At 52.4% G+C, this 21,510-nt stretch overlaps 1 protein-coding gene across 2 annotated transcripts in view; it reads left to right on the top strand.

The window, feature by feature from the left end:
* LOC138502994 (CYFIP-related Rac1 interactor A-like) overlaps nt 1-21,510 on the top strand; it is a 668,876-nt gene that overhangs the window by 172,692 nt on the left and 474,674 nt on the right. For both annotated transcript variants that reach the window (XM_069622402.1, XM_069622405.1), the window contains exon 2: nt 6,240-6,321. The gene's annotated coding sequence lies outside the window, so the exon portion shown is untranslated. The remainder of the gene's footprint in view (nt 1-6,239; nt 6,322-21,510) is intronic.

Below are 21,510 nucleotides of genomic sequence, written 5' to 3'. Positions count from 1 at the left end.
GACGTCTTCCACGATAAAAGGACCAGTAAAGCAGGGCTCGTCCCACTTCTTCCTTGTACGGTTGCGAATTAAGATTGCATCTCTGGGGAACACTTTAGGAACACATAGTTCTTTAGGTCCACTTGTTGAAGCATCTCCTTCTGTGTTCTGCACTGTCCCATGCCCTCTATGCCGTAGCTGACCTGAAATGACAGAGATACGAAGTCATACACATAAGGTAGTCACGTAGCTCCATTCCTAACAGTTCTGACGTTGACTGGATATCACTTCTAACTCTGGATGGAGGCGTGAGGGGTGACCTCATTCATCTCCCTGTCACTATTTCGTGGCGGGTGAGATGGTGGTCCAAACCTGGTTGGTTCCTCAATGCATATAATGCCAGTGGTAGGCAATGCAACCACCCTTTCTTCAAGGTAAGCTTCAATTTGGTTATTCTTTCTTTAAGCAAGTCATTGAGCCTTTCACAGATCCCATTCCCTTGTGGATGAAAATCCGAAGAAAACTTGTGCTTCATACCAACCAACAAGCCAATCTGTTCAAATGTCTGATTCACAAAATGAGGACCATTATCTTATCTTAATACTTCACATATTCCCCATCTAGGAAACATTTCCCGCACTAAGAATTTTGTTGCACAGGTAGAGTCTGGGTGCGTACATGGACCAACTTCAATCCATCGTGAAAAGGGACAAACTACTACAATCATGTATCTATACCCATTACATACTTGTATCATGTCGACATAATGGACACGCAGATGCTGAAAAGGGCCAATAGGTCTCGGAATAACGTGAATTTTTGCAAACGATGCAATTCACTACAATGAATGCAACATGTTCTAACAAATTTGGTGCAAACCATTCCTCTGCAATAGTTGCAGCAAGGTTTTCTTTAGTTGTGTGCGCAGAGTAGTGTAGCTGTTCCAATGCCACCCTTAATAAGGCCACAGGCATCATCGGTTTACCAGTGCTGTCTTGTCACCACAATGCTTCAGAGGGGTTTAAAGAACATCCTCTTTGCGTCTAGAAATCCTTCTCATCTTGAGGTGCTTCTCCCTGAATCTCTATTACTTCTGTCTTCGAAAGGTTACTATATGGGTCAGACACACTCATCATCACCACCATTTTTTTAAATTCACATTAGGCTTATCAAAAGACATTATGGGCCTCATTACGAGTCTGGCGGTAACCGAGGCAGTAAAACTGCCTGGTTACCGCCAGACTCATATTACCATTCCGCCTCTGTGATTCCCGGAATTACCGGGGAATTACAACCCCGGTTTCCCAGGAATCACGGAGGCGGAATGGTGCCATTGAGTCCCATGGGACTCAATGGAAATGAGGATCATGGAAACACCGGCAGCATCTCGTAATGCTGCCGGTGTTTCCTCGTCCGCCTGCAGGCGGGCGGTGTTAAACCCGCAAGGTCAAACCTGGCGGGAACATCACCTCCCGCATGCAGGAGTTGGGATCAGGTCTGACATTTCCTGTATCCAACTTGCTTAACTTCTCTCTGTGTCATCTCTGTGTAGAGTTAGTCTATCTAAAGACAACTCCTTGGGGGGCCTCATGCTACATGAGGCTCCCTCTGTATCATATAGCTGTGTAATCTCAACTCTATAATGTTTTCCTTTCCCCTTCAATTCTTTTTGTGCTTTCATATCATAATAAACTTTATCGATCGCTTCCCCAGTGCTCCTAGAGTCAAACTCATCCTCTAGATTTACTTTAGATGGGCCAGGTAATGACTCATATTCTGGGAAGAACGCCTCTATGTCCTCCCATGCTACTTCTGATTCGGGATCCCTTACCTCATTCTCCAGGCGATCGAGATCGCATGCTCTCTGCCTTCTTTTTCATTCTATGTCATCATCAAGTGCTCTGCGCTTTCTTGCTCCCTCCCTTACCCTGTCTTCCTCCTTTTTCTTCATATCCCTTTTCTCGTTTGCCCTTCCTATCTCCTCCTCCCTTAGTATTTGCATTCTCTTATCCCTTAACTTCTGTTCTTCATCTTATATTCTGTTTCTTTCTAAATTTCTCTCTCATCGATTGCCCTTTGTCTATTATCTCATTTTCTTTGCTCCTCTGCTCTTTCCTGTTTTTCAACTGTTCATCTTGATATAGCTTCTCTTGTCTCTGTCTGTCTTTTCTTTTTACCTCTTCTTCTTTCGATCGTTCCTCCCTTTCCCTATCCTTTTATCTCGCCCATCTTGATCTTCACTTTGTCTAACATCCTCGATGCCATTACCATCAAGTTTGGGCAAAATCTGTCCACCCATCCATTCGTTCTGTAGAAGTGCTAATTCATTAGCTTTATCTCTTTCTGCCTTCCATCTCTTTATTTATCTTCCTATATCTAAAGATGTGCTTGCTCGATCACTTCTCTCCTTGTCTCGTCTCTCCTTGTCCCTCAGGACTTTAGGAATTACATCTTTCTCAATATTTTTCTCTGAGCCCTCGTCACTGCTTTGCGCAGTCGACTCATATGCTGGGTTACTATAGCCAGTTGCTCCATTAAGCTCCCTCAATGGGTATAACCCATCTTCTTTCTTGCTTTCGCCGTCTATTTCCAATGGGGTGGGGGGAGCAGAAGGCTCCTCACCCCCTCCTTGCATATATTGAGGATCCAATCTGTAGGAGGTGGATCTTCTCTTTCCTCCTGGTACATTTTACAAATTTCTAAGCTCACTAGTCGCTTGTCTAGCTTGTATGCTGCATGCAAATATGTCGTCATATGCTGCAGGACTACCTTCGATAGTGACCCTCCTTGTGGCCACGGCATAAACATTTTATCCGCTGTTCCCTTAACCCATTCCTCACTATACTGTTTAAGCGTAGGTGTATGTTTCGGCAACTGCTTGCAGAGATGCATAAGTGGAGTAATATCCTCCATGTTTAACTCGTCACTCTTGACTATCAATGCTTGTTTGCTTTTTTCACAGACACAGATTTTAAAAAACAATACGTTTCAGAAAAATAATATAATATGAGCGTGCACCAATCGTCACAGGCTCCAATCCTTCTAAATAATGTTTTTTTTTACTTTAAGCTTGCTAAAAAAACACCATCAACTAAAATTTAAACAATCACTTAAATTCGTCAATTCTTTTACCAATTTCTTTGAACTATGATGTCATCACCAATACATAAATACATAAAACGAACAGATGAACAGACACACTCGACAGGTCACATATATCTCTTAAGATCTTCTCTTTAAGACTCGTCTTACCCTATAATCAATACTCCATACAGAGTTTAAATCAACCTCTTTAAGTCTGTCTTTAACTAGAACTCGTTGTCTATGCGTCCACTATGGGACTTTAGGTTTAAGATTTCTTCTGATCCATTCTTTAAAATGCAGGAATAGGGCGTATCCTTTTATCATGGCATTCTCTCCTCACGATACCTCTATTGCTTGGCCACACTCAAGTTAATTTCTATTCACTATTTAGCACTCTTATTCTCAAGTTATATTTACCCCACCTCCCTCCGTTACACTTCTTTCCTTTATCACTTCTTGTCACTTATAACCCATACATCATTTTACCAACTCGTTCAGTTCTTACTCAGTATTCGCATGTTCGTCTTCCGACTCTCGGGATCGTACGCCTCGTTAACCGCCTTTCCAACTTTCCGTTCGTTCAGCTTCTCGTAGACGTGGGAGGGGATTCTGTAGAAACCAGGGGACCTACCACACCGCGCATGCAAGCTTTTGAAATTACACTAACCACTATCTACGGGGAGCTCCACGTCCTGTTAGCCGAATGGCAGAGGTCGTGCAATATTGACAGGACGTCACAGTTTACTTATGTCGATGGATTTTAAACCATCCTCTCCGCTACCAAGTGAACTGAATAACCTCAGCCCTTTAGGATGAGTAACAATTACCCTGGAGATGGATGGGGAAGCAGAGGTTACTCAACATCAATAATCAAAATGATTCAGTTACTCGGTAAAAAGGATAACTGTTTTATTTTCAATTGTCTAAAACAGGGAGCATAACGAACATCAACGAATTCGCTTGATCCTATTACTCAACGAAATTCATAAAAAACTGTACTTTTGTATTCAAAACTTGTCATCATTGACGTTGACCTGCATCACTACCAACGTCATCCTTCGTGGCAAACTACAGAACCTATTACTAACTATGATAAGCTCAGAGTGAACATCTACATATACGATCTGTACTAGTATGGGATAGTAAGTGAAAGTGATAGGTTTCTTACATCAGGTGGCACAACTAGCCCTTCCCTTAAAATGGCCACTATGAACGTCACTAAATAAACTACGTCCCATTAGCTACACAAACTATAGGACCCTTAATTACGCGGTCCCCTACAATTGGTTGGCACTCTATCCTTCATCTGTACTTTTCCACCTACGTCTAGCAGCATGCTGATTGCACTTCCAGGTGCTGGGGAGCTTGTTTTACCCAGCTTCCCACCAATTATCATATCAATCTATCATCACCTCAGTGGTCAGCGTAGTCAATTAAGCTTTGAAGCTCGGCCTTGAGTTTGTTCTGTACTGTGGAGAATCAGGGGAGTGAAGGCACGCTCTGCCCTCATGTGTGGGATGAACATCTTGCTCGTCCAACTTCATCCTTCCACGTGACTGTAGACCATGGTTTTGAGCTCTTACTGTCTTTAAAATATTATGTTTTAATAGACCTCTGACGTCTTTCGTGTGTTGTTCATGCCTTCGGAGCAAGAGCTGTTCTTTCACACGATTTTGTATACACTGCTAGTTAACTTCATCCTGATAAGACCATGGCTTCTTGGCTTGACTTCATGGTTCATTCAGCCTCGTCTTTCTGAGATTAACTTTTAATTAATGTGTTTTCTACACTGAGAATGAGGCCTTCCATTTTTAGTCCAACTCTGCTATAACACGTAGTGGAAATATCCATAGTTTATTCTTAATGCATATATGTTTATAATGGCGCATGCCACAATCTATTCACTATAAAGCCAGCCTTACGAATACCTTGTCTGCTTGTGTTTCTTTTGCATCTGTACACGTGTAGAATAACTGGATTTCTTCATCTGTTTTATGGCATAAGCTTCTTCACCTTGATCCCAAGATGTCACTTATCCTTGATACTTTCTTGATGCCTTATAGAATATCTGCATTTTCTAGTCTCTGCATCTATTCTAGTTACGTCAACTCTGCTCTGTGTACCGTTTCCATTCGTCTTGTCCATTAATTTGCTGTGCATCTTTCGGGATTTCATCAAATGGCCATCATATTTTCTTGTATGCAGGTATGGTTTTCTTAATGGGAACCTTTCTTTCAGGATTCTCTTAGCTATCTGTATTTTCACTGGTACCGCACGTGTCTCACATCCTGGCTCCCAACATATAGGCAGTACAGGTGAAGTGGTTGAGGTGGGGGTACTTGGCTCCTCCCCTACACTAGGCTGTACAAAGGGGCAATCTTGTTTCTACACCAGAGGGGGTTTATAAAGGGGCAATCTTGTGTCTGCACCAAAGGGGGTTTATAAAGGGGCAGTTCTGTGTCCACACCAGAGGGGCTGTATAAAGGGGCAGTCTTGTGTCTACACCAGAGGGGCTTTATAAAGGGGCATTATTTTGTCTGCACACCAGAGGGGCTGTATAAAGGGTCTTTCTTGTGTCTACACCAGAGAGGCTGTATCAAGGGGCAGTCTGGTGTCTCCACACCAGAGGGGCTGTATAAAGGGGTGGTCCTGTGTCTACACCAGAGGGGCTGTATAAAGGGGCAATCTGTGTCTTCACCAGTGGGGCTGTATAAAGGGGCTTTCTTGTATCTACACCAGAGGGCTGTATAAAGGGGAAGTCTTGTGTCTGCACCAGAGGAGCTGTACACAGGGGCAGTCCTGTGTCTACACCAGAGGGGCAGTATAACAGGGTAGTCTTGTGTCTACACCAGAAGGGCTTTGTAAAGGGTCAGTTGTGCTTCTACGCCAAAGGGGCTGTGTAAAGGGACAGTCTTGTATCTACACATCAGAGGGTCTGTATAAAGGGGCAGTCCTGTGTCCACACTACACTTGCTATCCAGCTGTATGCACTCAGCAGAGGATCCGCGTGGCTGTAATTGAGACCAAGGGAAGAGGGGTGTCCCTGTACCTCACTCGGCTCCAGCTGGGAGGGCTGGGGGTTGCAGTCGCCCCTATGTCTGCGAGTTTATGGTGCATCGTTGGTACAGGAAAGTTGTGTGTCTAATGCCATTCTTTTATTGCCCTCCTCTCTGCAGCCCTCGTCGAGCTCATGAGGTGATTGGAGGAGCTGCTGGTGCCTGACCCCGTCGCAGAGGACGTGAAGCTACAGACAAAAAGGTGACTATAGCGCCTGCAGATAGAGGCAGGGGAGCCTAGATGCTATGCTGTGAGGAGGGGGCTGAATGGGGAGTGTGCATGGATATGGGAGGCCTGCTAGACCTGACCCTAGGACTCCCCCTAGGAATGGCGCTGGAGGCTGCCGGTGGTTGGCCGGCTAGTCCTGACCCTCTTAGGAATGGTGAAGCTCGTGGAAGGCCTGCTAGTCCAGACCCTAGGACAACCCCTTAGGAATGGCGCTGCCAGTGGGAGCCTTACTAAACCTGGCCCTTGGACAGGCCCTAAGGAATTGCTGCCAGTGGGATGCCTACTAGTCCAGACCCTAGGACAGAACCTAAGGAATAGTGCTGGTTGCTGCCTGTGCGGGGCCTCCAAGTCTTGATCCTAGGACAGACACTAAGGAATTGTGGCGGGTGCTGCCAGTGGGTGGCCTTCTAATCCAGACTCTAGGACAGAACCTAAAGAATTATGGTGGGTGCTGTCTGTGGGGAGTCTGCTAGTACTGACCCTAGGACAGACCCTAAGGAATGAAGTGGGAGGCCTCCTAGTCCCGATCCTAGGACAGACCCTAAGGAATGTTGCTGCCTTTGGGAGGCCTGCTAGTTCTGACCCTAGGAAAGAGCATAAGGAGTGGTGCTGGGTACTGCCAGTGGGAGGGTTGCTATTGACCCTAGGGCAGGCCCCACGAAGTGGTGTGGGAGGCGTACTAGTCCTGACCCTAGTCCTGACCCCAAGGAATGGTGCTGGCTGCCTGTGGGAGGCATGCTAGTCCTAACTTTAGGACAGGCCCTAGGAAATTGTACTACCTCTGGGTGGCCTGCCTATCCTAACCTTAGGACAGACCCTAAGGAATGGTGCTGCCCGTATGAGGCCTGCTAATCCTGACCTTAGGACAGACCCTAAGGAATGGTGCTGCCAGTGGGAGGCCTGCTAGTCATAACCTTAGGACAGACCCTAAGGAATGGTGCTACCTGTGTGAGGCCTGTTAGTCCTGACCTTAGAACAGACCCTAAGGAATGGTGCTGCCAGTGGGAGACATGATAGTCATAAAGTTAGGACAGACCCTAAGGAATGGTGCTGCCAGTGGGAGGCCTGCAAGTCCTGACCTTGGGTGAGACCCTAAGGAGTGGTGCTGCCAGTGGGAGGCCTGCTAGTCCTGACCCTAGGACAACCCCTTAGGAATGGCACTGCCTGTGGGAGGCTTACTAAACCTGGCCCTTGGACAGGCCCTAAGGAATTTCTGCCAGTGGGATGCCTACTAGTCCTGGCCCTAGGACAGGCCCAAAGGAATGCTGCTGGTTCATGCCTGCGGGAGGCCTGCTAGTGACCCTAGGGGAGGTCCCATGGAATGGTGCTGGATGCTGCCTTTGGGAGGCCTGCTAGTCATAACCTTAGGACAGACCCTAGGGAATGGTGCCGGGTGCTGCCTGTGGGAGGCCTACTAGTCAAGGCCTTGGGACAGACCCTGAGGAATGGTGCTGGTTGGTGCCTGTGGGAGGCCTATAAGTCCTGACCCTAGCACAGGCCCAGAGAATGGTGCTGGAGGTCTGCAAGTCTGACCCTAAGGAATTGTGCTGGATGCTGGGTGCTGCCTGTGGGAGACTTGATATTCCTGACCCCAGGACAGACCCTAAGGAATGGTGCTACCTGTGTGAGGCCTGCTAGTCCTGACCTTGGGACAGACCCTGAGAAATGGTGCAGCGTGCTGCCTGTGGGAGGTCTGCTAGTCCTGACCTTAGGAAAGACCCTAAGGAATGGTGCTGGGTGTTGCCTGTGGGAGGCCTGCTAGTCCTGCCCTTGGGACAGACCTTGAGGAATGGTGCCGGGTGCTGCCTGTGGGAGGCCTGCTAGTCCTGACCTTGGGACAGACCCTGAGAAATGGTGCAGCATGCTGCCTGTGGGAGGTCTGCTAGTCCTGACCTTAGGAAAGACCCTAAGGAATGGTGCTGGGTGTTGCCTGTGGGAGGCCTACTAGTCCTGCCCTTGGGACAGACCTTGAGGAATGGTGCCGGGTGCTGCCTGTGGGAGGCCTGCTAGTCCTGACCTTGGGACAGACCCTGAGGAATGGTGCTGGGTGCTGCCAGTGGGAGGCCTGCTAATCCCGGGTTAAGGACAGACCCTCAGGAATGGTGCTGGGTGCTGCCCGTGGGAGGCCTACTAGTCCTGGCCTTGGGACTGACCCTAAGGAATGGTGCTGCCAGTGAGAGGCCTGCTAGTCTTGGGTTTAGGACAGAGCCTAAGGAATGGTGCTGGGTGATGCCTGTGTGAGGCCTGCTAGTCCTGCTCTTCGTACAGACCCTAAGGAATGGTGATGGGTGCTGCCTGTGGGAGGCCTACTAGTCCTAACCTTAGGACAGACCCTCAGGAATGGTGATAGGTGCTGACTGTGGGAGGCCTGCTAGTCCTGACCTTAGGACAGACCCTAAAGAATGGTGCTGGGTGCTGCCAGTGTGAGGCCTGCGAGTCCTGACCTTAGGACAGACCCTAAGCAAATGGTGATGGGTGCTGCCTGTGGGAGGCCAGCAGTCCTTACCTTGGGACAGACCATATGGAATGGTCATGGGTGCTGCCTGTGGGAGAACTGCTGGTCACAACCTTAGGACAGACCCTAAGGAATGGTGCTGGGTGATGCCAGTGTGAGGCCTGCTAGTCCTGCCCTTAGGACAGACCCTCAGGAATGGTGATGGGTGCTGCCTGTGGGAGGTCTGCAAGTCCTTACCTTAGGAGAGACCCTAAGGAATGAAGATGGGTGCTGCCTGTGGGAGGCCGGCAGTCCTTACCTTGGGAAAGACCCTAAGGAATGGTGCTGGGTGCTGCCAGTGGGAGGCCTGCTAGTCCTGATCATATGACAGACCCTAAGGAATGGTGCTAGGTGCTGCGAGTGTAAGACCTGCTAATCCTGACCATAGGACAGGCCCTAAGGAATGGTGCAGGGTGCTGCCAGTGTGAGGCCTGCTAGCCCTGACCTTAGGACAGACCCTAAGGAATGATGATGGGTGCTGCCTTTGGGAGGCCTGCTTGTCATAGCATTAGGACAGACCCTCTGGAATGGTGATGGGTGCTGCCAGTGGGAGGCCTGCTAGTCATAGCCTTAGGACAGGCCCTAAGGAATGATGATGGGTGCTGCCTGTGGGAGGCCTGCTTGTCATAGTATTAGGACAGACCCTCAGGAATGGTGATGGGTGCTGCCAGTGGGAGGCCTGCTAGTCATAGCCTTAGGACAGACCCTCAGGAATGGTGATGGGTGGTGCCAGTGGGAGGCCTGCTAGTCATAGCCTTAGGACAGGACCTAAGGAATGAAGATTGGTGCTGCTTGTTAGAGGCCGGCACTCCTTACCTTAGAACAGACCCAAAGGAATGGTGATGGGTGCTGCCTCTGGGAGGCTGGCAGTCCTTACCTTGAGACAGACCCTAAGGAATGGTGATGGGCGCTGCCTGTGGGAGGCCGGCAGTCCTTACCTTGGGACAGACCCTAAGGAATGATGATGGGTGCTGCCAGTGGGAGGCCTGCTACTCCTGACCTTAGGACAGACCCTAAGGAATGATGATGGGTGCTACCTGTGGGAGGCCGGCTTGTCATAGCATTAGGACAGACCCTCCGGAATGGTAATGGGTGCTGCCAGTGGGAGGCCTGCTAGTCATAGCCTTAGGACAGGCCCTAAGGAATGATGATGGATGCTGCCTGTGGGAGGCCTGCTTGTCATAGCATTAGGACAGACCCTCAGGAATGGTGATGGGTGCTGCCAGTGGGAGGCCTGCTAGTCATAGCCTGAGGACAGACCCTAAGGAATGGTGCTGGGTGCTACCAGTGTGAGGCCTGCTAGTCCTGACCTTAGGACAGACCCTAAGGAATGATGATGGGTGCTGCCTGTGGGAGGCCTGCTAGTCACAACCTTAGGACAGACCCTAAGGAATGGTGTTGGGTGCTGCCAGTGGGAGGCCTGCTAGTCCTCACCATACGACAGACCCTAAGGAATGGTGCTAGGTGCTGCCAGTGTAAGACCTGCTAATCCTGACCATAGGACAGGCCCTAAGGAATGGTGCAGGGTGCTGCCAGTGTGAGGCCTGCTCGTCCTGACCTTAGGACTGACCCTAAGGAATGAGGATGGGTGCTGCTGTGGGAGGCCTGCTTGTCACAGCCTTAGGACAGCCCTCAGGAATGGTGATGGGTGCTGCCAGTGGGAGGCCTGCTAGTCATAGCCTTAGGACAGGCCCTAAGGAATGAAGATCGGTGCTGCCAGTAGGAGTTCGGCAGTCCTTATCTTGGGACAGACCCTAAGGAATGGTAATGGGTGCTGCCTGTGGGAGGCTGTCAGTCCGTACCTTGAGCCAGACTCTAAGGAATGGTGATGGATGCTGCCTGTGGGAGGCCTGCAAGTCCTGACCTTAAAACAGACACTAAGGAATGATGATGGGTGCTGCCTGTGGGAGGCCTGCTAGTCCTGACCTTAGAACAGACCATATGGAATGGTGATGGATACTGCCTGAGGGAGGCCTCCTAGTCCTGACCTGAGAAAAGACCCTAAGGAATGGTGATGGGTGCTGCCTGTGGGAAGCCTGCTAGTCCTGACCTTAGAACAGACCATATGAAATGGTGATGGATGTTGCCTGTGGGAGGCCTGCTAGTCCTGACCTTAGAATAGACCCTAAGGAATGGTGATGGATGCTGCCTGTGGGAAGCCTGCTAGTCCTGACCTTAGAACAGACCATATGGAATGGTGATGGATGCTGCCTGTGGGAGGCCTGCTAGTCCTGACCTTAGGACAGACCCTAAGGAATGGTGATGGATACTGCCTGAGGGAGGCCTCCTAGTCCTGACCTGAGAAAAGACCCTAAGGAATGGTGATGGGTGCTGCCTGTGGGAAGCCTGCTAGTCCTGACCTTAGAACAGACCATATGAAATGGTGATGGATGTTGCCTGTGGGAGGCCTGCTAGTCCTGACCTTAGAATAGACCCTAAGGAATGGTGATGGATGCTGCCTGTGGGAGGCCTGCAAGTCCTGACCTTAAAACAGACACTAAGGAATGATGATGGGTGCTGCCTGTGGGAGGCCTGCTAGTCCTGACCTTAGAACAGACCATATGGAATGGTGATGGATACTGCCTGAGGGAGGCCTCCTAGTCCTGACCTGAGAAAAGACCCTAAGGAATGGTGATGGGTGCTGCCTGTGGGAAGCCTGCTAGTCCTGACCTTAGAACAGACCATATGAAATGGTGATGGATGTTGCCTGTGGGAGGCCTGCTAGTCCTGACCTTAGAATAGACCCTAAGGAATGGTGATGGATGCTGCCTGTGGGAAGCCTGCTAGTCCTGACCTTAGAACAGACACTAAGGAATGATGATGGGTGCTGCCTGTGGGAGGCCTGCTAGTCCTGACCTTAGAACAGACCATATGGAATGGTGATGGATACTGCCTGAGGGAGGCCTCCTAGTCCTGACCTGAGAAAAGACCCTAAGGAATGGTGATGGGTGCTGCCTGTGGGAAGCCTGCTAGTCCTGACCTTAGAACAGACCATATGAAATGGTGATGGATGTTGCCTGTGGGAGGCCTGCTAGTCCTGACCTTAGAATAGACCCTAAGGAATGGTGATGGATGCTGCCTGTGGGAAGCCTGCTAGTCCTGACCTTAGAACAGACCATATGGAATGGTGATGGATGCTGCCTGTGGGAGGCCTGCTAGTCCTGACCTTAGGACAGACCCTAAGGAATGGTGATGGATGCTGCCTGTGGGAGGCCTGCTTGTCATAGCCTTAGGACAGACCCTAAGGAATGGTGCTGGGTGCTGTCAGTGTGAGGAGTGCTAGTCCTGACCTTAGGACAGACACTAAGGAATGGTGATGGGTGCGGCCTGTGGGAGGCCTGCTTGTCATAGCCGTAGGACAGACCCTCAAGAATGGTGATGGGTGCTGCCAGTGGGAGGCCTGCTAGTCATAGCCTTAGGACAGACCCTAAGGAATGGTGATGGGTGCTGCCTGTGGGAGGCCGGCAGTCCTTACCTTGGGACAGACCATATGGAATGGTGATGGATGCTGCCGGTGGGAGGCCTGCTAGTCCTGATCTTAGGACAGACCCTGAGAAATGGTGATGGGTGCTGCCTGTGGGAGGCCAGCAGTCCTTACCTTGGGACAGGCCCTAAGGAATGGTGATGGGTGCTGCCTGTGGGAGGCCTACTAGTCCTGACCTTAGGGCAGACCCTAAGGAATGATGATGGGTGCTGCCTGTGGGAGGCCTGCTTGTCATAGCCTAAGGACAGACCCTCAGGAATGGTGATGGGTGCTGCCAGTGGGAGGCCTGCTAGTCCTAGCCTTAGGACAGGCCCTAACGAATGATCATGGGGGCTGCCTGTGGGAGGCTGGCAGTCCTTACCTTGGGACAGACCCTAAGGAATGGTGATGGATGCTGCCTGTGGGAGGCCGGCTAGTCCTGACCTTAAGACAGACTCTAAGGAATGATGATGGGTGCTGCCTGTGGGAGGCCTGGTTGTCATAGCCTTAGGACAGACCCTCAGGAATGGTGCTGGGTGCTACCTGTGGAGGCCTGCTAGTCCTATCTTAGAACAGACCCTAAAGAATGGTGATGAATGCTGCCGGTGGGAGGCCTGCTAGTCCTGACCTTAGAACACACCCTAAGGAATGATGATGGGTGATGCCTGTGGGAGGCCTGCTAGTCCTGACCTTAGGACAGACCCTAAGGAATGATTATGGGTGCTGCCTGTGGGAGGCCTGGTTGTCATCCCTTAGGACAGACCCTCAGGAATGGCGCTGGGTGCTGCCTGTGGGAGGCCTGCTTGTCATAGCATTAGGACAGACCCTCAGGAATGGTGATGGGTGCTGCCAGTGGGAGGCCTGCTAGTCATAGCCTGAGGACAGACCCTAAGGAATGGTGCTGGGTGCTACCAGTGTGAGGCCTGCTAGTCCTGACCTTAGGACAGACCCTAAGGAATGATGATGGGTGCTGCCTGTGGGAGGCCTGCTAGTCACAACCTTAGGACAGACCCTAAGGAATGGTGTTGGGTGCTGCCAGTGGGAGGCCTGCTAGTCCTCACCATACGACAGACCCTAAGGAATGGTGCTAGGTGCTGCCAGTGTAAGACCTGCTAATCCTGACCATAGGACAGGCCCTAAGGAATGGTGCAGGGTGCTGCCAGTGTGAGGCCTGCTCGTCCTGACCTTAGGACTGACCCTAAGGAATGAGGATGGGTGCTGCTGTGGGAGGCCTGCTTGTCATAGCCTTAGGACAGACCCTCAGGAATGGTGATGGGTGCTGCCAGTGGGAGGCCTGCTAGTCATAGCCTTAGGACAGGCCCTAAGGAATGAAGATCGGTGCTGCCAGTAGGAGTTCGGCAGTCCTTATCTTGGGACAGACCCTAAGGAATGGTAATGGGTGCTGCCTGTGGGAGGCTGTCAGTCCGTACCTTGAGCCAGACTCTAAGGAATGGTGATGGATGCTGCCTGTGGGAGGCCTGCAAGTCCTGACCTTAAAACAGACACTAAGGAATGATGATGGGTGCTGCCTGTGGGAGGCCTGCTAGTCCTGACCTTAGAACAGACCATATGGAATGGTGATGGATACTGCCTGAGGGAGGCCTCCTAGTCCTGACCTGAGAAAAGACCCTAAGGAATGGTGATGGGTGCTGCCTGTGGGAAGCCTGCTAGTCCTGACCTTAGAACAGACCATATGAAATGGTGATGGATGTTGCCTGTGGGAGGCCTGCTAGTCCTGACCTTAGAATAGACCCTAAGGAATGGTGATGGATGCTGCCTGCGGGAAGCCTGCTAGTCCTGACCTTAGAACAGACCATATGGAATGGTGATGGATGCTGCCTGTGGGAGGCCTGCTAGTCCTGACCTTAGGACAGACCCTAAGGAATGGTGATGGATGCTGCCGGTGGGAGGTCTGCTTGTCATAGCCTTAGGACAGACCCTAAGGAATGGTGCTGGGTGCTGTCAGTGTGAGGAGTGCTAGTCCTGACCTTAGGACAGACACTAAGGAATGGTGATGGGTGCGGCCTGTGGGAGGCCTGCTTGTCATAGCCGTAGGACAGACCCTCAAGAATGGTGATGGGTGCTGCCAGTGGGAGGCCTGCTAGTCATAGCCTTAGGACAGACCCTAAGGAATGGTGATGGGTGCTGCCTGTGGGAGGCCGGCAGTCCTTACCTTGGGACAGACCATATGGAATGGTGATGGATGCTGCCGGTGGGAGGCCTGCTAGTCCTGATCTTAGGACAGACCCTGAGAAATGGTGATGGGTGCTGCCTGTCGGAGGCCAGCAGTCCTTACCTTGGGACAGGCCCTAAGGAATGGTGATGGGTGCTGCCTGTGGGAGGCCTACTAGTCCTGACCTTAGGGCAGACCCTAAGGAATGATGATGGGTGCTGCCTGTGGGAGGCCTGCTTGTCATAGCCTAAGGACAGACCCTCAGGAATGGTGATGGGTGCTGCCAGTGGGAGGCCTGCTAGTCCTAGCCTTAGGACAGGCCCTAACGAATGATGATGGGGGCTGCCTGTGGGAGGCTGGCAGTCCTTACCTTGGGACAGACCCTAAGGAATGGTGATGGATGCTGCCTGTGGGAGGCCGGCTAGTCCTGACCTTAAGACAGACTCTAAGGAATGATGATGGGTGCTGCCTGTGGGAGGCCTGGTTGTCATAGCCTTAGGACAGACCCTCAGGAATGGTGCTGGGTGCTACCTGTGGAGGCCTGCTAGTCCTATCTTAGAACAGACCCTAAAGAATGGTGATGAATGCTGCCGGTGGGAGGCCTGCTAGTCCTGACCTTAGAACACACCCTAAGGAATGATGATGGGTGCTGCCTGTGGGAGGCCTGCTAGTCCTGACCTTAGGACAGACCCTAAGGAATGATTATGGGTGCTGCCTGTGGGAGGCCTGCTTGTCATCCCTTAGGACAGACCCTCAGGAATGGCGCTGGGTGCTGCCTGTGGGAGGCCTGCTAGTCCTGACCTTAGAACAGACCCTAAGGAATGGTGATGGGTGCTGCCTGTGGGAGGCCGCAGTCCTTACCTTGCGACACACCATATGGAATGGTGATGGATGTTGCCTGTGGGAGGCCTGCTAGACCTGACCTTAGGACAGACCCTAAGGAATGGTGATAGGAGCTGCCTGTGGGAGGCCAGCAGTCCTTACCTTGGGACAGACCATATGGAGTGGTGATGGGTGCTGCCTCTGGGAGGTCTGCTAGTCACAACCTTAGGACAGACCCTAAGGAATGATGATGGGTGCTGCCTGTGGGAGGCCTGCTTGTCATAGCCTTAGGACAGACCCTCAGGAATGGTGATGGGTGCAGCCTATGGGAGGCCTACTAGTCATAACCTTAGGATAGACCCTCAGGAATGGTGCTGAGTGCAGCCTGTGGGAGGCCGTCAGTCCGCACCTTGGGACAGACCCTAAGGAATGGTAATGGATGCTGCCAGTGGGAGGCCTGCTAGTCATAGCCTTAGGGCATACCCTCAGGAATAGTGATGGGTGCTGCCTGTGGGAGGCCTGCTAGTCCTGACCTTAGGACAGACCCTAAGGAATGATGATGGGTGCTGCCTGTGGGAGGCCTGCTTGTCATACCCTTAGGACAGACACTCAGGAATGGTGATGGGTGCTGCCAGTGGGAGGCCTGCTAGTCACAGCCTTAGGACACACCCTAAGGAATGATGATGGGTGCTGCCTGTGGGAGGCCTGCTAGTCCTGACCCTAGGACAGACCCTAAGGAATGATGATGGGTGCTGCCTGTGGGAGGCCTGCTTGTCATAGCCTTAGGACAGACACTCAGGAATGGTGATGGGTGCTGCCAGTCGGAGGCCTGCTAGTCATAGCCTTAGGACAGGCCCTAAGGATGATGATGGGTGCTGCCTGTGGGAGGCCAGCTGTCCTTACCTTGGGACAGACCCTAAGGAATGGTGATGGGTGCTGCCTGCGGGAGGCCTGCTAGTCCTGACCTTAGGACAGACCCTAAGGAATGATGATGGGTGCTGCCTGTGCGAGGCCTGCTTGTCATAGCCTTAGGACAGACACTCAGGAATGGTGATGGGTGCTGCCTGTGGGAGGCCTGCTAGTCCTGACCTTAGAACAGACCCTAAGGAATGATGATGGGTGCTGCCTGTGGGAGGCCTGCTAGTCCTGACCTTAGGACAGATCCTAAGGAATGGTGCTGGGTGCTGGCAGTGTGGGACCTGCTAGTCCTGACCTTAGGACAGACCATAAGGAATGATGATGGGTGCGGCCTGTGGGAGGCCTACTAGTCATAACCTTAGGATAGACCCTCAGGAATGGTGATGGGTGCAGCCTGTGGGAGGCCTACTAGTCATAACCTTAGGATAGACCCTCAGGAATTTTGATGGGTGCAGCCTGTGGGAGGCCGTCAGTCCGCACCTTGGGACAGAACCTAAGGAATGGTGATGGATGCTGCCTGTGGGAGGCCTGCTAGTACTGACCTTAGGCTAGACCCTAAGAACTGGTGATAGGTGCTGCCTGTGTGAGGCCTGCTAGTCCTGACCTTAAGACAGACCCTAAGGAATGATGATGGGTGCTGCCTGTGGGAGGCCTGCTAGTCCTGACCTTAGGACAGACCCTAAGGAATGATGATGGGTGCTGCCTGTGGGAGGCCGGCAGTCCTTACCTTGGGACAGACCACATGGAATGGTGATGGGTGCTGCCTGTGGGAGGCCTGCTAATCCTGACCTTAGGACAGACCCTAAGGAATGATGATGGGTGCTGCCTGTGGGAGGTCTGCTAGTCACAACCTTAGGACAGACCCTAAGGAATGGTGCTGGGTGCTGCCAGTGGGAGGCCTGCTAGTCCTCACCATACGACAGACCCTAAGGAATGGTGCTAGGTGCTGCCAGTGTAAGACCTGCTAATCCTGACCATAGGACAGGCCCTAAGGAATGGTGCAGGGTGCTGCCAGTGTGAGGCCTGCTAGTCCTGACCTTAGGACAGACCCTAAGGAATAAGGATGGGTGCTGCTGTGGGAGGCCTGCTTGTCATAGCCTTAGGACAGACCCTCAGGAATGGTGATGTGTGCTGCCAGTGGGAGGCTGCTAGTCATTGCCTTAGGACAGGCCCTAAGGAATGAAGATTGGTGCTGCCTGTAGGAGTTCGGCAGTCCTTATCTTGGGACAGACCCTAAGGAATGGTAATGGGTGCTGCCTGTGGGAGGCTGTCAGTCCGTACCTTGGGCCAGACCCTAAGGAATGGTGATGGATGCTGCCTGTGGGAGCTCTGCTAGTCCTGACCTTAAAACAGACCCTAAGGAATGGTAATGGGTGCTGCCTGTGGGAGGCTGTCAGTCCGTACCTTGGGCCAGACCCTAAGGAATGATGATGGGTGCTGCCTGTGGGAGGCCTGCTTGTCATAGCCTTAGGACAGACCCTCAGGAATGGTGCTGGGTGCTGCCTGTGGGAGCCCTGCTAGTCCTGACCTTAGAACAGACCATATGGAATGGTGATGGATGCTGCCTGAGGGAGGCCTCCTAGTCCTGACCTGAGAACAGACCCTAAGGAATGGTGATGGGTGCTGCCTGTGGGAAGCCTGCTAGGCCTGACCTTAGAACAGACCATATGGAATGGTGATGGATGTTGCCTGTGGGAGGCCTGCTAGTCCTGACCTTAGAATAGACCCTAAGGAATGGTGATGGATGCTGCCTGTAGGAAGCCTGCTAGTCCTGACCTTAGAACAGGCCATATGGAATGGTGATGGATGCTGCCTGTGGGAGGCCTGCTAGTCCTGACCTTAGGACAGACCCTACGGAATGGTGATGGATGCTGCCTGTGGGAGGCCTGCTTGTCATAGCCTTAGGACAGACCCTAAGGAATGGTGCTGGGTGCTGTCAGTGTGAGGAGTGCTAGTCCTGACTTTAGGACAAACACTAAGGAATGGTGATGGGTGCGGCCTGTGGGAGGCCTGCTTGTCATAGCCGTAGGATAGACCCTCAAGAATGGTGATGGGTGCTGCCTGTGGGAGGCCGGCAGTCCTTACCTTGGGACAGACCATATGGAATGGTGATGGATGCTGCCGGTGGGAGGCCTGCTAGTCCTGACCTTAGGACAGACCCTAAGCAATGGTGATGGGTGCTGCCTGTGGGAGGCCAGCAGTCCTGACCTTAGGACAGACCCTCAGGAATGGTGATGGGTGCTGCCAGTGGGAGGCCTGCTAGTCCTAGCCTTAGGACAGGCCCTAAGGAATTATGATGGAGGCTGCCTCTGGGAGGCTGGCAGTCCTTACCTTGGGACAGACCCTAAGGAATGGTGATGGATGCTGCCTGTGGGAGGCTGGCTAGTCCTGACCTTAAGACAGACACTAAGGAATGATGATGGGTGCTGCCTGTGGGAGGCCTGGTTGTCATAGCCTTAGGACAGACCCTCAGGAATGGTGCTGGGTGCCACCTGTGGAGGCCTGCTAGTCCTATCTTAGAACAGACCCTAAGGAATGGTGATGAATGCTGCCGGTGGGAGGCCTGCTAGTCCTGACCTTAGAACACACCCTAAGGAATGATGATGGGTGCTGCCTGTGGGAGGCCTGCTAGTCCTGACCTTAGGACAGACCCTAAGGAATGATTATGGGTGCTGCCTGTGGGAGGCCTGCTTGTCATCCCTTAGGACAGACCCTCAGGAATGGCGCTGGGTGCTGCCTGTGGGAGGCCTGCTAGTCCTGACCTTAGAACAGACCCTAAGGAATGGTGATGGGTGCTGCCTGTGGGAGGCCGCAGTCCTTACCTTGGGACACACCATATGGAATGGTGATGGATGTTGCCTGTGGGAGGCCTGCTAGACCCGACCTTAGGACAGACCATATGGAGTGGTGATGGGTGCTGCCTGTGGGAGGCCTGCTAGTCCTGACCTTAGGACAGACCCTAAGGAATGATTATGGGTGCTGCCTGTGGGAGGCCTGCTTGTCATCCCTTAGGACAGACCCTCAGGAATGGCGCTGGGTGCTGCCTGTGGGAGGCCTGCTAGTCCTGACCTTAGAACAGACCCTAAGGAATGGTGATGGGTGCTGCCTGTGGGAGGCCGCAGTCCTTACCTTGGGACACACCATAAGGAATGGTGATAGGTGCTGCCTGTGGGAGGCCAGCAGTCCTTACCTTGGGACAGACCATATGGAGTGGTGATGGGTGCTGCCTGTGGGAGGCCTGCTAGTCACAACCTTAGGACAGACCCTAAGGAATGATGATGGGTGCTGCCTGTGGGAGGCCTGCTTGTCATAGCCTTAGGACAGACCCTCAGGAATGGTGATGGGTGCAGCCTATGGGCGGCCTACTAGTCATAACCTTAGGATAGACCCTCAGGAATGGTGCTGAGTGCAGCCTGTGGGAGGCCGTCAGTCCGCACCTTGGGACAGACCCTAAGGCATGGTAATGGATGCTGCCAGTGGGAGGCCTGCTAGTCATAGCCTTAGGACATACCGTCAGGAATAGTGATGGGTGCTGCCTGTGGGAGGCCTGCTAGTCCTGACCTTAGGACAGACCCTAAGGAATGATGATGGGTGCTGCCTGTGGGAGGCTTGCTTGTCATACCCTTAGGACAGACACTCAGAAATGGTGATGGGTGCTGCCAGAAGGAGGCCTGCTAGTCACAGCCTTAGGACACACCCTAAGGAATGATGATGGGTGCTGCCTGTGGGAGGCCTGCTTGTCATAGCCTTAGGACAGGCCCTAAGGATGATGATGGGTGCTGCCTGTGGGAGGTCGGCAGTCCTTACCTTGGGACAGACCCTAAGGAATGGTGATGGGTGCTGCCTGTGGGAGGCCTGCTAGTCATGACCTTAGGACAGACCCTAAGGAATGATGATGGGTGCTGCCTGTGGGAGGCCTGCTTGTCATAGCCTTAGGACAGACACTCAGGAATGGTGATGGGTGCTGCCTGTGGGAGGCCTGCTAGTCCTGACCTTAGAACAGACCCTAAGGAATGATGATGGGTGCTGCCTGTGGGAGGCCTGCTAGTCCTGACCTTAGGACAGATCCTAAGGAATGGTGCTGGGTGCTGGCAGTGTGGGACCTGCTAGTCCTGACCTTAGGACAGACCCTAAGGAATGATGTTGGGTGCGGCCTGTGGGAGGCCTACTAGTCATAACCTTAGGATAGACCCTCAGGAATGGTGATGGGTGCAGCCTGTGGGAGGCCTACTAGTCATAACCTTAGGATAGACCCTCAGGAATTTTGATGGGTGCAGCCTGTGGGAGGCCGTCAGTCCGCACCTTGGGACAGGCCCTAAGGAATGGTGATGGATGCTGCCTGTGGGAGGCCTGCTAGTCCTGACCTTAGGACAGACCCTAAGAACTGGTGATAGGTGCTGCCTGTGTGAGGCCTGCTAGTCCTGACCTTAAGACAGACCCTAAGGAATGATGATGTGTGCTGTCTGTGGGAGGCCTGCTAGTCCTGACCTTAGGACAGACCCTAAGGAATGATGATGGGTGCTGCCTGTGGGAGGCCAGCTAGTCCTATCTTAGAACATACCCTAAGGAATGGTGATGAATGCTGCCCGTGGGAGGCCTGCTAGTCTTGACCTTAGGACAGACCCTAAGGAATGATTATGGGTGCTGCCTGTGGGAGGCCTGCTTGTCATAGCCTTAGGACAGACCCTCAGGAATGGCGCTGGGTGCTGCCTCTGGGAGGCCTGCTAGTCCTGACCTTAGAACAGACCCTAAGGAATGGTGATGGGTGCTGCCTGTGGGAGGCCGGCAGTCCTTACTTTGGAATACACCATATGGAATGGTGATGGGTGCTGCCTGTGGGAGGCCTGCTAGTCACAACCTTAGGACAGACCCTAAGGAATGATGATGGGTGCTGCCTGTGGGAGGCCTGCTTGTCATAGCCTTAGGGCAGACCCTCAGGAATGGTGATGGGTGCTGCCTGTGGGAGGCCTGCTAGTCCTGACCTTAGGACAGACCCTAAGGAATGATGATGGGTGCTGCCTGTGGGAGGCCTGCTTGTCATAGCCTTAGGACAGACACTCAGGAATGGTGATGGGTGGTGCCAGTGGGAGGCCTGCTAGTCATAACCTTAGGACACACCCTAAGGAATGACGATGGGTGCTGCCTGTGGGAGGCCTGCTAGTCCTGACCTTAGGACAGACCCTAAGGAATGATGATGGGTGCTGCCTGTGGGAGGCCTGCTTGTCATAGCCTTAGGACAGACACTCAGGAATGGTGATGGGTGCTGCCAGTGGGAGGCCTGCTAGTCATAGC

The sequence above is a fragment of the Ambystoma mexicanum genome, chromosome 11 (genome assembly GCF_040938575.1).
Source record: "Ambystoma mexicanum isolate Mex_15411 chromosome 11, UKY_AmexF1_1, whole genome shotgun sequence".
In the NCBI taxonomy this organism is placed as follows: domain Eukaryota; kingdom Metazoa; phylum Chordata; class Amphibia; order Caudata; family Ambystomatidae; genus Ambystoma; species Ambystoma mexicanum.
The sequence above is the reverse complement of the archived record's forward strand: the minus strand, read 5'-3'. Positions and strand labels throughout refer to the sequence as shown.